General features: G+C 47.3%; 1 long non-coding RNA gene across 1 annotated transcript; it reads left to right on the plus strand.

The window, feature by feature from the left end:
• Positions 1–948: 948 nt before the first annotated feature.
• LOC114814582 lies at positions 949–4,054 on the plus strand. The gene is made up of 2 exons (XR_003762341.1): positions 949–1,163; positions 3,728–4,054. It is a non-coding gene; the product is annotated as an uncharacterized LOC114814582 (long non-coding RNA).
• Positions 4,055–6,952: the final 2,898 nt, after the last annotated feature.

Below are 6,952 nucleotides of genomic sequence, written 5' to 3' on the forward strand. Positions count from 1 at the left end.
ATGGAAGACAAAAAGGAAGCCGCATGTGAACAGAGCACTGGCTTGGGAGTCAGAAGGTCACGGGTTCTAATCCCAGCTCCATCACTTGTCTGCCATGTGTCCCGGGGCAAGTCGCTTCACTTCTGTGGGCCTCAGTTACCTCGTCTGTAAAATGGAGATTGAGATTGTGAGCCCCACACGGGACGGGGACCGCATCCAAATCAATTCGCTTGTGTCCCCGCAGCTCTCAGTAGAGTGCCTGACACATAGTTAAGCGCTTAACTAATACATGGCTCAGTGGAAAGAGCACGGGTTTAGGAGTCAGAGACCATGGGTTCCAATCCCGGCTCTGCCACCTGTCAGCTGTGTGACTTTGGGCAAGACACAACTTCTCAGTGCCTCAGTTCCCTCATCTGTAAAATGGGGATTAAGACTGTGAGCCTCACGGGAGACAACCTGATGACCCTGTATCTACCCAGGCGCTTAGAACAGTGTTCGGGACATCGGAAGCAATTAACAAATACCGACGTTATTATTATTATTATCATTATTATTATTAAATCATTCTAAGCAGAAGACTTAGTTGGATGAAGCTGGGGGGGATCGTTTCCAAGAGCGACCAGATGATGGCAGCAGAGCCTCAAGTAGCTTCTGCCGTTGAGGCTGCCAACAGGACACGATAATAATCATAAGATTGGTATTTGTTAAGCGCTTACTATGTGCAGAGCACTGTTCTGAGCGCTGGGGGAGATACAGGGGAATCAGGTTGTCCCACATGAGGCTCACAGTCTTCATCCCCATTTTACAGATGAGGTAACTGAGGCACAGACAAGTGAAGCAACTTGCCCACAGTCACCCAGCTAAGTGGCAGAGCAGGGATTCGAACCCATCACCTCGGACTCCCAAGCCCGGGTTCTTTCCACTGAGCCACGCTGGTACCCTCCTCGTCCAATCAGATGAAAGGAATCTGCACGAGGCTTCGAGGATGCTTCGTCCCTCACAGAATCCTTTGCTGACTTTGACATCCCCCATAGAGACCACTACCGAATGGTGGCCCTGTCGGCCAGTGGCCTGCTCCTTTGCCTTTGCATTCATCGTTATAATACAGTGATGCTTTCCCTATGGACCTGGGCCTTTTTGCCCAGGGAGATTCCCAATTTCCTCATCTAGGACCTGTAAGCAAGGTACGCTTTTGAGTGTCTGCTCCGGCTTAACGAGAGACCCCTGTTCTGAAGGGTAGAAATTGCAACTCAGGCTCCTTGAGTTTTTCCTTTTCAAATGCAGCTCTGATCATTGTGGCCCCTCTAATTAGGGAAAGGGGAAGTACTAGCCGTAAGGTTTCAAAGTTTGGGTTGACTTGGCAGCAGCATTCAGGCCCCTGACTGGGAGTGAGGCGAAAATAATCACTGGGGACAGAGGGAGAGAACGAGAAGGGAATCAGTCGACGGAGTTTACACCCCGACCCCCATCCCCACCCCCGGCCCCGGGCCGGTGACAGCTGCCCTGCTCCCCAGTGGACGACTGCCTCTGGCCAAGCCGGAAACAACATTGGCATCCACTGCCTTGCCAGCCGGCACTGCCCCGCCGCCCGCCTTCCTCCTTGCTCGGCCCTGCCCACCATCGGAGTTCGAGGGCCCAAGCGGCCAGGCTCTTCTCGGGGAGGACAAGCAGGAGGAGCAACTGGAAGAAGATGGTCGCCTTCAATTCAAAATGGTCCCTTCCCTGGGCCCTTTGTATCTATAAAGGGAGACCCTCCGGTCTCAGCTCCCTCTCGCCGTGGCTCGGTGCCTCTGCTAGGTGTGGGGAGGACTTGGCCGCCCAAGTGGAGATGTAGAAAAGTGATCCGCGCGGCAGAGTGAATTATGGACCGGTGCGGGAAGAGGCCGGAGGCAGGGAGACCTTGTGGAGGCTGGACAGGATACCGCAGGGAGCTGGGCCAGGGTGGAGGAAGGGATCGAGTGGGGAAACACTGGAGAGGCAAGCCCGTCCAAATCACGATTTTGATCCTTCCGCTACCTGATTTCTCCCAGTGACCTCTGTGAACTAAACTCACATCCCTACAAGCAAGGGGATTAGGCTACTGATCTTCAGTACTTGCAACATTTTAGTTATCACTGGCTGCCCTCTTTGATTCTGGGCTGATACTTTCTCATCCTCTAATTGAGAAGCGGTTGGTGGGTCTGTTGGTAACAAGCCCCTCCCCATCCCAACAATCAGGGAACTTTCAGCTTTTGGAAAATCAAGTTCTACAAGCCAGCACAGTGGATTCCCTTGCATGACACATATATGCCATTGCCTAAGTTCCTCACTTAAACATTAGGTGGCAAGCTTAAAACAGTGCTTGGCACATAGTAAGAGCTTACCAAATACCATAATTATCGGTATTATTAAGCTCCTTGTGGGAAAGGCCCCTTCGTTTGGCTCCTTTTATACTCTCAAGATCTGAGTCCTGTGCTTTGCTCTTAGTCAAAGCTCAATAGAGACCCTCAACTGAATGATCACCTTCATCAATCATCGGTGATCTTTTTTGAGAGCTTCCTATTTACAGAACACGGTCCTAAGCCCTTGGGATTTTATAATGCAATGGAATTGGCAGACACGTTCTCCGCCTACACCAAGCTTGCAGTTTAGAATGGGAGATGGCCATTAATAGAAATTGCTTAGATAATTTAAAGAAATGCACATAAATGCTTGGGGTTGAGGCTAGGGTGAATATCAATTGTCCAAAGGTCCCAAACTGAAGTGCATAGATGATACAGAAGGGAGAGGGAGATGGTGAAAAGGGGTTTAATCGGGGAAGGCCTCTTGGAGGAGATGGTCCCTCGGGGCCAACGATCCAAATTAGAGGCTTCCCCCAGTCCCCTAGGTCTACGGTGATCGAGCCATACAGTAGGTCTGTATGTAAGATGGCGGTGGGAAGGGAGAAGGGGAACTCTGGACTTTTTGGCAGCCCAGCAGTCCCTGGTTAGAACCCGTCTGCTGCGGCGGGGGTGAGGCTGTGGGCCGGGACCGGTTCTTGGAAAAGAAGCGTTTTAGGACCGTGCTTTAACCTGACTCATTGTTATTAATGATCTAGGGTTGTTTCTATGCCAGAGCTCACCAGAATGGATTTCCAGGTCCCTGGCTCCCTCAGTCTTGAAAGAAAATCAACCACCAGTTTTTACTTAGCATTTTGAGTCTCCAAGCCAAAGCCACTGGGTCAATCAACATCCCGGAATACATCCGTCTATTCCCTTGACAGGGTTTTTCTAGAGTGATTTGCTGCCATGGGAGTGCTGGGGGAGGAGGTTAGGGGAGGGAGTACAGGCTCAACAGAGGTTTAAGAACAAGGAGTAGCAACAAGGCCTACCCAAAAGAGCCCAGGCCTGGGGGTCAGAGGACCTGGGTTCTAACCCCAGCTTTGCTTTCTGCTCCCTGTGTGAACCTGGGCAAGTCATTTAACTTCTCTGTGCCTCAGTTCTCCTGTTCTCCCTCCTCTTAGACTATGAGCCCCATGTGGGACATAGACTGCGTCCAGCCTAATAAACTTGTATCTGCCTCAGAGCTTAGACTCGTGTTTGACAAATAGTAAGCACTTAAATACTATAAAAATGGGGGGAAGGGGTCAGCAGAGTTTGTTACTGTAGAAATGTCCCCCAGCTCCCCAAGCCCTGCCCCCTCCAAATCCTGCAAGACAGAAATGGAATCACTTTCTGGGTGAAAGAATTCATACTCTGGATCCTTATTATTGGTCCTTGCTTTTCTGCAGCTGTCATTCTACATAGGTTCAATCGAAGCTACTTTCCACAAGACCTTTGGTCATTCTTACAAAAATCAGAATCAATACCAACTGAAACAAATGGAGACTTGTAGACCAATCCATCTAGAAGACTCCAGGATCCAGGACTTCTCTTGGAGGATCCGCCCCACACTTCATTTCTGATTGCTCTGAAAACCTTCCTCTGAGAAGCTTTCCCTCATGACCTAACTAGTCACAGTCGCAGTAACCCCACTCCACCCATGGCACTGAGAGATTTTCCTCCTTTCCTTAGCCCTTAGTTTCTCTATACATTAAATTATGTATTCACATACCTCATTCTGGTACATTTCTCCTGTGGTCCTGCTCCTATCCACATTTTTCCTGCTGCTACTAAAGCATTTGACAAAGATGAGCTCCTTGTGGGCAGGGGATGCTCCCTGTGGGCAGGGGATGTGTCTACCAACTCTCTTATATTTTGCTCTCCCAAGCGCTTAGCAAAGTGCTCTGGGATTGCACAGTGCTTGAGGGAGTACAATACAACAGAGCTGGTAGACATTTTCCCTACCCGCAAAGAGTTGACAGTCTAGAGCATCCCCCACTGTTTTTTCCCAAGTGCACCTCCCTTCCCACTGAACATTCAATCTGTCAGAGGAACTCATCTACTCCAATAGCTTTCAGAGATGCAGCATGGCGTAGTGGAAAGAGCACAGGCCTGGGAGGAAGTAGACCTCAACTCTAATCTCCACTCTGCTACTTGCTCCATGTGCGACTTTGGACAAGTCCTGAGTCCCGTTTAAACAACTTCACCTGCTTGAGAAACTGCATTTCTTTCTTATGGATGAAGATGAATAAAGCTGGGTAAAAATCCAGACTGTACGTTCCTTCGTGGGCAGGGATCAGGTTGACCAACCTGTTGGATTGAACCTTCAATATTATCAGTTGTTATCAGCAATGGTATTTATTGGGTGCTTACTATGTGCAGAGCTCTGTACTAAGAACTTGGGAGAGTACAATACAACAGAGTTGGTAGACATGCTTCCTGCCCACAACAAGCTTAAAGTCTACAAGGGGAGACAGATAATATAAAGAAGTACTTTACAAAAATAATTTATAGATATGTACGTAAGTGCTGTGGGGTGAATATCAATTGCCCTAAGGTCACAGATCGAAATGCGGGGCTGACACAGAAAGGAGAGGGAGCTTGGGGGAAAGAGGGCTTAATCGGTAAAGACCTCTTGGAGAAGGTGTGACTTTATTAAGCTTTAATAAATGCCACTGATTGGATGAACATCTATGTTTATCAGTTATGGGAATTAAAACTCACTCTTCACTGGGAAGATTTAGGTTTTAAAAAGGGCAGTAATAAGATGTGTCAATAGACGTTTTGGAAGAGTCTCTGATCAATATGAATTTCCTTAAAAGAAATATTGCAACACATTATTTTTTGTGAATTAGCTTTGAGAAATCAAATCCAAGTGATCAAGTCTTGGGGTCAAAAGTGAGATATTATATGGCCATATGCCATTAGATTTCAATGATGGGTGAGAAATGAAAAAATTAAATAATGGTGAGTCTTCTTCCATCTTGTTCAACTTATCTGCTCTGTATACTCAAGTGGAAGTAGGAAGAAGAATGTGGATATACCAGGAAAGAAGATAAATGCATCGGGATGAAAAGAAAAGTGCTATCGGTGGGGTTGGCTGGATGGGTCTGGGGTTTGTGGGGTAATCGGGGAAGCTTTCCAAAGGAAGGGGCCTTTAAGAAGAACTTGGAACTCTGTCAGATTTGATGGTGTCGAGGTGTAGGAGGGAATAGTTGGTAGAATAAGCCAAGCCCAAGTAAAAGTCATCTGACAGACATCAATAGGTCATGGGAATTGATCTCTCTCCATTATGATGCCATTTCCCAGTGACATCACAGTGCTCTGATCAGCAACCACGTCTCCGCAACAACTGAGAAGGAGACCTTAAAAGAGACAGACAGTTGTCCCTGAATACCTTCCGATTTGACCATGAGTCATTCCTTCTGCTATTTATTTTCATTTTCCTAAGAAATATTGAAAGTCACATGGAAGGTAGGTTTTGATTCAACTTTGGAAAAGTGACGGAAAAGCAAAGTGACCAGTGATAAGGAAGCAGAGTGTGAACTTTGTTCTGTCTTGCAGGGGACTCGGGGGCTAAGGTGTTGTGCATTAAGAAATCACGCCCTCCTTTTCTACGTTTTGTTACCACTGTTAAGTGTGGCTCTCCCAGCGGCAGCCAAAAGCACTGGGTGTTTTCTACAGCCGAAAGACTCACTCTAGAAAAACCCTTTAGGGGTGCGTGCGGATTCCAGGATATTAATTAACCTGATGACTTTGAAGATGGTTCCCTGAAACCCTATGGCAGAGGGTAGAGGGTGGATGCATTGTGGTTCGAATTCAAGTTGGGGTTGGTGACCTTAAAGTAGAAAATGATGAGGACACTCAAGGGCTTCTGTCCTATTGCAAGGCCTTGGGGATGGATGCTTCTTTTATTTTCTTTATATTTGTTTAGTGCTTACTATGTGTCCCATCTAGCCAGGATGACTAGAACCCAGATCTTCTGACTCCCAGGTCCAGGCTCTTTATTGAGCTGGAATGGGGGCAATCTGACTGATCAATGGTCAGAAGTTGTCTAATTTTGGTGGGGGGCATTTTGTTTTCATAGGCAACCTAACCCCCGCTTATTCGGAAGGTGAACTAGTGAACGAAGGCATAGAGAGACTGCTGGAATTTTGTAAGTACCATCGATCATTATGTAGCAAAACTCTCCAGCATGAGTTGAGGTTACAGAAACACTGGAAGCCATCAAAAGGCAACAAAATCAGGGAAGGGTTTTGCCAGTTTTTCCTCCCTCATATTTCCCTGATCCATCCCTTCACCTAGGAATTATAACTGTGGCATTTGTTAAGCACATACTAGGTGCCAAGCACTGTTCTTACTACTAGGGTGAATAACAGTTAATCAGGTTGGATTCAGTCCCTGCCCCCCATGGGGCTCACAGTTTAAGGAGGAGGGAGAACAGATATTGAATCCCCAGTTTACAGTTGAAGAAACCAAGTCCCAGATGATTTAAATGACTCGCCCGCGGTCATTCATAGAGGTCCTCTGCCTTTCAGGCCTGTGCTCTTTCCACTAGGCCACACCACTTCCCTGTAACTCATCTGTCCATGAGTTACTACTTAAAAACTAAGGTATGTAAGCTATATGGACTG

Source organism: Ornithorhynchus anatinus, chromosome 10, assembly GCF_004115215.2.
Source record: "Ornithorhynchus anatinus isolate Pmale09 chromosome 10, mOrnAna1.pri.v4, whole genome shotgun sequence".
NCBI lineage: Eukaryota > Metazoa > Chordata > Mammalia > Monotremata > Ornithorhynchidae > Ornithorhynchus > Ornithorhynchus anatinus.